The sequence below is a fragment of the Lasioglossum baleicum genome, chromosome 20 (genome assembly GCF_051020765.1).
Source record: "Lasioglossum baleicum chromosome 20, iyLasBale1, whole genome shotgun sequence".
In the NCBI taxonomy this organism is placed as follows: Eukaryota; Metazoa; Arthropoda; class Insecta; order Hymenoptera; family Halictidae; genus Lasioglossum; species Lasioglossum baleicum.
Genome location: NC_134948.1, coordinates 1,077,252 through 1,088,965, shown reverse-complemented (window position 1 = coordinate 1,088,965; position 11,714 = coordinate 1,077,252).

Here is an 11,714-nt window from a genome sequence, read left to right as displayed (position 1 = left end):
ATTAGAAAAGAGATGTAGGCATAAGGAAGAAAAGCAGATTCTCCGGGAGGTAGAGCAGAAAAGATAGGAAAAGACGATGGACCCTGGAAAGATCTAGGAAGAAGGATTGCAATGCCACTGGTGGAGACGTGGATACAAGTAAAATGAGGGAACTGGCAAAACGAAGACTAGGAGAAGGACAAGGGAGGGAGAGGAAGGTGGAATGTGTGTGTGTGGTGAGAGAGAGAGAGAGAGAGAGAGAGTAAAATGTAATTATGTAAGAAATGTCGAAATGCAGGAGGAAGAGAAAAAAATGTAACGCCGAAAGGCATATATTTGAGAATGAATTTTATATATATAATTAATGTTTTTTTCTTTTTCAGATCGTGGCACCAATGGCGGCGCATCGCGGGAGCGTTGGCTCCATCGTACCAATGGACGAAGGGGTAGAGGAGCTGGTCGTGGGGGAAGAGGAAGAGGCCGTGGCCGTGGTGGAGGTACCAATGTTACCGTAACGCAACATTTCCATTACGGTTAATGTTTGTAAATAATAAATATTAATTAATTAATAAAAATAAAGAATTATTAACTTTCCGATTTTTTATTATTGTTATTATTATTAACTTCCCGATATATTATTATTATTAGTAGTAGTAGTAGTATTGTAATTAGTTATACGTTTATGAAGTGATTGTGTGTGTGTGAATGTCATGATTTCTTATCATTTATACTATACTAGCTTTCCCCCGCCATGCGTTGCTGTGGCACAGTATTTTTTAAAAGCATATGTATTGAACGTGTTTGTGATAATCTATTTCGTTCAATTCCATTTCGCTTTTCGCGTTGCTTTGTAGCTCTCTCTCTCTGTTTCTCTCTCTCTCTCTCGCACTCACCTACGTAGAAAGCTGCGGTTTGAACCGTTAGACGCGGCGTTTCTTCGGCAAGGAATTAGAGCAAACCGCATTCAAAAAAGTCCATTTGTTGAAAAGTTATAAGCAGAAACGTGCCCAAAAGAGAGCGAAAAAGTTGACTTTTTTCACTAATGACGTGACAACTTTTGAACCAATAGACTTTTTTGAATGCGGTTTGTTCCTAAACCTTCCCGAAGAAACGCCGCGTCTAATGGTTCAAGCCCCATCTTTCTACGTTGAGCCGTTCTCAAGTGATGCCGTTACAAACATACATATGTACATACGTACATACATACATACAGAGAGACAGACACGATTTTATGTATATTATATTATTTATATAGAAGATTCCTCGTTCTCAAATACCTATGTATACCAATTTTCATAGCGATAGGTTCAACGGTATAGAAGTTGATGTATTGCAGCGCCATCTACAGCGGCGAGTTACAACAAATTGAATAGCGTAAAAACCTTCTCCATGAAAAAATACATATATGTGCCAAGTTTCATGTTGATCGGTTAAACAGTTTCGAAGTCTATTAATTATATATATACAGTAATTTTTCGATCGGAGTCTCCACACCCGGGAGTTGGACGGACTTGGGTAGAGTACGGAGGCTATATTTTTATGACTGCGTCTACCTCGCCGAGACTTCAAACGATGAGCCGAACATAGAGAAGGACAGAATGAAATAGGATCGCGTGTCACCGTCGCCGGCACAGTTTAAAGGCCCGTGCGTCATAACAATGAAACACCAAGACCTCAGCTTTCTTATTTTCTATGATATCATTATGGAACTTTCACCAACATATTCGTGGCATTTCTCTGATTAAAATGATACCAAACACGATATAATTTGGCCAATATTTAGTGGTTTAATCGACGATGAAAGTTTCGAACGCAACGAAGAAGAGCGTATTGGAAAGAAAGAGACGCGAACAGTAGCCGCCGCTGGTTCGCATCTCTTTCTTTCCAATACGCTCTTCTTCGTTGCGTTCGAAACTTTTACCGTCGATTAAACCACTAAATAACGTTGAAATTATATCGTGTTTGGTATCATTTTAATCAGAGAAACGCCAGGAATAAGCTAGTAAAAGTCCCATAAACCGATCATTAAAATTAAGAAGTTTGAGAACTCGATTCACTCGAGTCAATGTGTGGTGTTCACACCGATATACCCGAGCCGAGATCAATCATCGCCGCTCTACGGCGCGGAGCAGCGTTGGCCGGCAGTGGAGTGAGTAGGCACTGGACTCCGATGGAAGACACCCCCCAGGACTCCGATCGAAGAATTACTGTATACACAAACATCCATTTTTTTTTATATATTAGATTTATTCATCTACGAGCGGCCCTGCGCTCGTTTATGGTAGCAGTACTTTTTTCCTTGCCCGTGAACGTCTCACCTTTGTCTCACCTATTGTACCTGGTACATTCTAACCAATTAAAGAAAACAAACGACGAAATATATTTGAGTGTGGATGTGGATGAGTGAGGAATTCACTGTAAATATTTTCATTATCAGTACTACTGTGACACTCATGGTGATCACTTCGTATATGAGTGAATATAACTTATGAGTTTCTTTTCATATTGAAACAGGTAAGAATTTTGTCTGCTTATATACAAATTATTCTTAACTTCCCGATTATATATAATATACATACATTTTTATATTTGAAAGGATTGTGGATATCTGGAGACCTTGTTTGATTTATGTTAACAGTTTATTATAACAAATGACGATATACAACAATGATACTGGATCAACTCTTAACCGTGTTTGCACTTTTGTTCTGTACCGACGAACTCTCCTTTGTAACTACGCATTGTCTCCTGCGCAACATCACACCATACATATATGTGTGTTCACAAACGCATCCTCTCTCGCATGCTACACGCCATGCGTACCACACACAATATAAATGTATCATTGATGCCAACAATGCCAACACGCCTCCTTACATTTATATTACACACTTTTCTATCATACATGTTTGTTCACTCTACATTCAACAGTTTCCTAAATTTATCGAACTTTTCTTTACCTAGCGCTTTTGTGAATATATCCGCAATATTTTCGTCAGTTGCAACCTTGCATACTTCTATCAACTTTTCTTTTACGCTTTCATGCACGTAGTGATAATGAATCTCTATATGTTTAGAGTTTTTTGTAAAATTCCCGTAGTTCGCAATATCTATAGCTCCTGAATTGTCCTCAAAAATTTTTACTGGTTCACTCAATCTAACATTAAAGGTATTAATTAGTTCTCGTATAAACTTCACTTCGCTGACTGCTTCCGATAGCGCTACGTACTCAGCATAAGTAGATGCTTTGGTTACACTCTTTTGTTTCCTTGATTTCCAATCAATTACATTTCCGAAAAACCTAATTACATAACCTGAAGTGGACTTTCTGTCTACATGATCACCAGCCCAATTTGCATCTACATAGCAGTCTATAATGTCACAGTTTACATCCTTTTTATAATTTAAACCTAAATCTTTTGTTAAGTACAAGTATTTTAATATTCGTAGAGCATATTTCCAATGTGTCTCATTATAACTATTTTGATATCGACTTAAGTAATTTACACTATGACTTACATCAGGTCTTGTATTTGAGCTTATGTATAGTAAAGCACCTATTAAGTTTCTGTATTTGAAATCTGTTTCGCAGTTTTTCCCTTTTTCAATCTTAAGGTCTCCTTCCATAGGAGTACCATATAATTTACTGTTTTGTAATTGGTACTTATTAGCTAGTGACTCGATATATTTGGTTTGGCTTAATTTCATTTTGCACTTTCGATAGTCATACTTTACATTTATGCCAAGATATTCTTCAACTTTACCTAAATCTTTCATTTTGAACTTTTCTGAGAGAGCCCTTTTTATACTCTGAATTTTTCTTTTGCTATTACCACAAATCAACAAATCATCTACATATATTAGTAGATATATAGCTTCTATTCCTTTTCCATAGGTATATAAACAATAATCAACATTACTTCTTCTAAATCCTAAGCCTGTTAAATAATCGTCAAAACATTTATACCATGCTCTTGGACTTTCACGTAATCCATATAACGCTTTTAACAATTTACAAACTCTACTTGTTCCATCATTATAGCCTTCAGGTTGACTGACATATACTTCTGATCATATTTTACCATTAAGAAATGCTGTAACTACATCCATTTGTTCTATAATGAAACCAGACTGACAACAAAAAGACAACAAGACCTTTAAAGTTTGAGTTTTAGCTACAGGGGCATATATGTCATCAATTACATTTTTCTGTTGGAAACCTCTTGCGACTAATCTTGCTTTATACACATCGTCGGACTTTCGTCCATATACCCATTTTACATCTATGATCTCTTTTCCCTTAACTCTATCGACTAATTCCCATGTCTTGTTTTCTTTTAAACTTTCTATTTCTTTGTCCATCGCTTTTTTCCAGTTTTTAGAGTCCTTGCTGTTTACCGCCTCCTCAAATGTATAAGGAGTGTCTACTCTACAGTAATTAACATAAATATTACTTGAGCTACTCTCTGGATATCTCACTGGACTCTTCTTCTCGCGTGAAGATCTACGTGGCATCTTTACCTCTAGTTTTCCAATATCTTGTTCTTCTTTGGATTCGAGTTCATTATCAAACACATTATCACTTTCATTTTCATCAATACTAGCATTGCTTTCAATGTCATAGTTATAATCATTAATACCAATACAATTTTCATCTCTTCCTACAATCTCTACATGTCTAGCAACTACTATCTTATTATTTATTAGGACCCTATATCCAACATCGCTATATCCTAATAAGATACCCATATCAGCCTTTGCGTCCCATTTAGAAACCCTACACTGTTCAGGCTTTTTGACAAAAACTTTGCTACCGTATAAACGTAAATTTTCTACGTTTGGTCTTCTTTTAAAGAAGATTTCATACGGAGTTTTCTTTTCGAAAGTGGGCGCTAACGTCCTGTTTTTTAAGTATGTCGCTGCACACACTATTTCTGGCCAAAATCTTTTGTGCACATTTGCCTCTGCTAAAAGACAACGTGCCATATTCATTATGGTTCTATTAAACCTCTCCGCTGTACCATTCAGTTCGTGTACGTACGTTGGACAGCTATTTATGATTATTCCCTTTTCTTTAGTAAATTTATAGAATCGGTTATTCAAATATTCTTTACCATTATCGCATCGCAATACTTTTACTTTCTTTTCAGTTAAGTTTTCAACTTCATTAATAAATTGAACTAGACTATCGAATACTTCATCCTTAGATTTTATGCAGTAAACTTTGGCTATTTTACTATAATCATCTATGAATGAAACAAAATATTTTTCTCCTTTTAAACCTGCTGTTCGAAAACTTCCACAAACATCTGTATGAATGATCTCTAAGATATCTTTAGCTTTAGTTCTATTGTTACAAAAAGGTGGATTATGCATCTTATTTTCAATGCAGGTCTTGCACTTCATGAATTCTGATCCCAGTTCCCTCGGGATACCTGTCAACAACTGTTGCTTACTTAATGTACTTAGATAGCCAAAATTTACGTGTCCTAACATCCTATGCCATTTCTCTTTCAAACACATGTTTATTTTATTATTATTATTGTTGTTGTTGATGTTGCTGTTTACTGTATTTACAAATTTTTCTCTGTATTCTAGTGTACTTTTCATCTTATACGTTCGATTTTCTTTATATGCTACAGCTATTAACTTATTATTTTTATCTATTATTTTTGCTATATTTCCCGTTGAAATAATCGTATTGCTATCGGTTAATTTTCCAAAACTTATTAAATTTGTATTCATTTTTTCTGCATAGAACACATTGCTCATTAGTAGGATATATAGGCGGGTTCTGGATCACTTCCCAATTCAGGCGGTTCTGAGGAACTTTCCAATTCACGGGAGAGCGGTACCGCATTGCACAAGCATTACGTCATCTAGGCCAAGGACAAAGCTGTTAGGCACCGCCCCCTTCTTTCTGACGTCATCTAGGCCAAGGACAAAGCTGTTAGGCACCGCCCCCTTCTTTCTTACGTCATCTAGGCCAAGGACAAAGCTGTTAGGCACCGCCCCCTTCTTTCTGACGTCATCTAGGCCAAGGACAGAGCTGTTAGGCACCGCCCCCTTCTTTCTTACGTCATCTAGGCCAAGGACAGAGCTGCTGAGTCATCACTTAATGGTATTGCACAAGCATTACGTCATCTAGGCCAAGGACAGAGCTGTTAGGCACCGCCCCCTTCTTTCTGACGTCATCTAGGCCAAGGACAGAGCTGCTGAGTCATCACTTAAGGGGTGGTACCGCAGAGCGGTATTGCGCAAGCATATATTACATCATATTTTATTGCATCATATTTTTTCGCGGGGAGGGGGGACAATCCCTATGAAAGATGATACTCCTTTGGTATTGCACAAGCGTTACGTCATCTAGGCCAAGGACAGAGCTGTTAGGCACCGCCCCCTTCTTTCTTACGTCATCTAGGTCAAAGGCAGAGCTGCTGAGTCATACCCCCTTCTTTCTTACGTCATCTAGGCCAAGGACAGAGCTGCTGAGTCATCACTTAATGGTATTGCACAAGCATTACGTCATCTAGGCCAAGGACAAAGCTGTTAGGCACCGCCCCCTTTCTAAGAAAATGTAAAAAGGTGGGGGCCAATGCATCCTATAAGAACATTGTATTCCAAGCGTTGCGCGTCAGATCGAGACAATCAACACGAAAAAAGCATGATGTATTACAACAATCATCCGCTCACTGAATGTGATCATTCAAGCATCGAGGAGTCACACAAAAAGAGGAGACTAAATAATATGTAAGTAGAAAGATGAAAAACTTGTGAAAAAAAAATTTTGAAAAACATCTAATTCTTTAAAAAAAAAAATCTGTTGCAGGAGTTTTGACAACAGCGACTCCATTTCACAATCATCGAGTAGTTTGCACAGAATCTTGAGTCGAAGATATTCCATAGCTGGCAATTATTTTAAATATCTCGAAATTGGTGTACACGTTGGCGATGATATTTGTGTGGAACTAACTATGGGGGATAACCGTGGTAACGAGATCACATTTTCCCGGGATGCATGGACAGAGTTGTTGCGCACGAAGGAGTGTATTTCCAATTTACTTTCTATGCAGAAACAGTGTAAAAAAATGAGTGATGATTTAACATTGCAAATAGTTAATCTCAATGGTATGAATCTAGTGAAATTGTCGAATCAGTTCACAGCTCTATACATCACGGAAAAAACTATGCGTAACTTATACAATCTCGAATTCTGCATACACAACATGTATTCATGGCTGATCGGCAATGTTCCCACGATTACCGATAAATTTATGAATTTTGTCATTGTGGTGAGGGATACCAACGCGAAGAATATCGTGAAAGCGATTGTCGAGAGCGAATTTTTTGATCAAAGTTCATTGATTGATTGTGAACTGGTGGCTTCATGCACTAATATCATTGCAGTCGAGGCACAAAAAACGGATAGGTTAAAATATTAATGTTGTGTGAAAATTGTCTTTTGTAACAATACATTATTTTAAAAATAAAATTATTCAAGAATACCTCTTTTATATTTTTTTTTATTACAACATTACATACAATTCCTACAGAGAAATGAAGCAGAATTATCACAATATAATAAGTATAGTCGTTTTACAAAAATTAATTATCATAACTAAAAAATACAAGTAGAAAAAATATAATTAAAGTATATTCGTTTTAGATATCCACGAATTATGTGACGCATCCATTCCCAGCCATTTCACATATACTTTATTTCCTTTTCTGCGTAATATTTTTTCAACTAAGTATATATCAGGATATTTTGCCGCACGTATCTCATGTTCATAAAATCCTCCGGCGATAGGTTTGTTCGTAGAGTCGACTAAGAGATATGTGACAGGATTCGTTCGTTTTACCGCGATAATCTTGAATATTTCAGTTGACCAGTTTGGCGTGTATCCTTTGTTGAATAAGGTTTTAAACTTGCTGACACGCACACGATCATCAACCTTGAATTTGGCAGGACCAGCAATCTTCACGTTGCTGTACACGGTGGACAGAAGGTGTCCAGCATTTTTACGGCTCACGTCGACAGGTCGCATGCGGATTGTACGATGTTTTCGATTATTGTAGCCCTCAGTCAACGTGGGAAGCGCATCGATCCAGCGATATTTTCCACTCAATGAGAAAAATTTCCACATGCTATTCTTCAGCGTGCGATTGAAACGTTCCACGACGGAAGCTTTCATAGTGCTAAATGTAGAATAATGATGTATGTTACGACTCTTTAGATAATCTTGAAACGTTGTATTGTAGAATTCTTTCCCCATGTCGGTCTGCAAGCTATTCGGGACTCTACCATCTTCCTTCAACGCTGACGCGAAAGCTTTGCACACGTCGCTCGCATTTTTACTCTTCAAAGGAACCGTCCATGCATATTTGCTAAATACATCGATTATCGTGAGAATATATCGATGCCCTCCATTGTCTCGTGCATATTTTTGAACTTCAACGATATCGGCTTGCCAAAGATCATCGAATCCTCGCACGATTACACGTCTACGCGGATAAAAACGTCTCGCCGGAGCATGCAGTTCTTCCACCACGTTTTCTTTACTCATCATCGTTCTTGTAGCGCTCTCTCATTAACCGATTATTCACTTTTCAATTCAACTATTGAAGCGATGACTGATTCAGCTATCCAACTCGTTGAAAGCTACGCGTATCGTCTCTTGCTGTCGCTACTCAACTCGCTTTTCAATAGAGTCTTTACCTCATATATACTTTTCTTAAAATCTTCAGTTATATTTCCATCCCCTCATTTTTTCTCTCAAGGTTGATGATTTTTATGATAACTTGATGACTCGATAAATGCTACTTAATATTGATAATACAGGTACAGGTACAGACAGGTACAGATACAGCTACAGACAGGTACAGACAGGTACAGGAACAGCTACAGACAGGTATAGGAACAGCTACAGACAGGTATAGACAGGTACATGAACAGCTACAGACAGGTATAGGAACAGCTACAGACAGGTATAGACAGGTACATGAACAGCTACAGACAGGTACAGGAACAGCTACAGACAGGTATGGACAGGTACAGACAGGTACAGGAACAACTACAGACAGGTATAGGAACAGCTACAGACAGGTACAGGAACAGCTACAGACAGGTACAGGAACAGGTACAGATACATCTTGTACAGTATGTTCATGTATGATGATTGCTATCCATGGATTCCCCTCAAGGACCGTCGACACGTTTCTTGTCAATATTTCAAACTCGTCTTCTTTTTACTTTCTCCTTCAAGGTCTCATTGATATCAGTTGATTTCATATTTTCATTTACATCATATCGAATGCCTTGTATCATAGCCAGTATTTCAGACTTTATCGTTTCTTTAATGGTTTTCAGGTCTTTGATCAGTTTTTCATTCTGTTCAGCTAATATTTCAGACTTTATCGTCTCTTTAGCGGTTTTCAGTTCTTTGACCAGTTTCTTCACAATCTCGGACTCAAGCTTCACGTTAAGCGTGTCCACGTATACTTTGGTTGCAACATGATCGTTTGCTTCAGGATTCGCCACGCGTCCGATCCTCATACCTTTCGCATCATACAATTTAGCGTCATCATTTAAACATATAGCATTATCATGCACATAACTTTTAAAAACGCCGGGATAGAAAATCGAAGAAACATTTGACTCGGGTTTGTTCGCTTCGCGAAACACCATACCAAATTTGTCGATAGACATTATTTCAAGCTAGTCTTTTTCTTCACTTATCGTCAACTCATACAACTGTTTGACCCGCTCTTCAATCCACAGTATTCGTTGAAATATCTCATCCAGTTTTATCCATAGACTTTGAAATCTCAAGTTCCAGCTTTCACCGTTGTCCTCCCCCGAGGATATTGTTTGATTCGTTTTACAACAATTAAGACGAATGCGCATTCTATCGAGCTGTACCAATTGACATTTCATTCATCACTAACTCAATGAATGCACGCGCTTTAATTTATAATTATACCGGCTTCACGAAGTTCTTCGATTATTGACATTATTTCATTGTTATGGTTGGAATGTCCGGCATTCTTCGAAGCGGTTAACAATTTCACACGATCGACGAGTTCGTTTGGATCATCCCAATGCACGTAATCAATCGGATTGTTAGTCACACGCATAGAAGTTGGAAGTTGTATCCCCTTCCCACCACGTGACGAAAACATCGGTCCTATAATTTTCTTATACTTATAACCTTTGTTTCCCTTTAGCTGATTCCCACGTCGATGCGCTTGCGTGAGAATGAGAATTCTTTTGTACACATTCTTATCATCCTCGGTGTACAACTGCTTGTCGGGTACTCTGTTGAATATTAATTCATAAAGACCATGAGTCCCCTCATACCTTACTCCGTTAATGATGATATCGTCATTGCTGTTCACTTCAAACGCTGAATTTCCCAACATCAGTTTATTGTCCTGGAAATATACCCTGAACACGTTGTCGGAATTTTTCATTGATCCGGTAAAAAATTTTTCTAAATATTCACGCGCCAAAGGTCCGAAATTCTCGGTTAGATGTTGATTTTCCTCTCGATGAGTTTCTGGATTTTCAAAAATATTACGCATTGAAGATTCCAAAGATACCGTGCTCGGTGATTCGAAAGTATCCTGTTGCGACATCGTTGACTCGATCTCATCGTCAGCGAGCGTTACTTCAACATTCTTTTTCTTCTTTATTCTTCTTCTTTTTTTCATAGATGATGATGGCGTCATTCCCCTAATATCCGAGAATCTTCTTTTTTTTGTATGGGGGGACGGTGGTGGTGTTTCCTTAATATCCGAGAACGTGGTGTCACTATCCGGTTCAACAGTAGATGTATTTTGAACTAGCTGTTTCAACGGTTCAACGATTGGCTGTAAAGTCGTTCGCAAATTCGTCTCGGCCATCATTTTCCCAACTTTCAACGCTAAATACTTTTTACGTATGGTATCACTGGTCTTCGCTATTTCATTCACGACTGAAGCTCGCAGCTTTTCGTTCTTTTCCTTTTGAGCTGACATATTGGAAGCGCAAGAGAGATTTACAGCCCACGATACAGCACCAACCACCCTTACCGAGCAACTGTACTCGTTACAGTATGACAAACTCGTTAAATCCACGTCTGTAACGACCGCGATTTGTAGGACTGTCTTTATCGATTACGAGAAATCCATACTTCTTTCGCCAACAATTTACACATAACGCGCTAAACGTTTCAAACGACATATCGGTATTTACATGATCCTGATGAATGTGACGCAAGTTCATGGTATCCTGTTTGAACAAAACCAGTAGATTGGCATTGTCACGAATTAAATGTTTAGGTATTCTCGCATACGACTGACCCAAGTAGAAGCAATCGACGTGTGAATGTCTACCCATCGCAAAATACTCTCTCATGATATCCTGCTCGTCACACGCCACATCGTCGAAGATAAATATCGAATCGGGCCGTACCTCTGCGGGGGGTATTACGTCAGCGTTGTCTGTGAACGCGAAGTAGCCTACATCCTTCCCCACGGATGAGAACAGTTTGCTCAAGTATTGATATTTTGGCTGATTCAGCGATTTTGAGTATACATAAACGTTTGCAAATCGTAGTCCGTTCGCACTCTCCAGCAGGCTGATCATAACGTTTGTTTTACCGCATCCTGACGGACCGCTTATGACACATCGTACATTGCCTGGTAACAATGATCCATGTTTTCGCATCGTCTCGTCACAATCGTCGAACGCG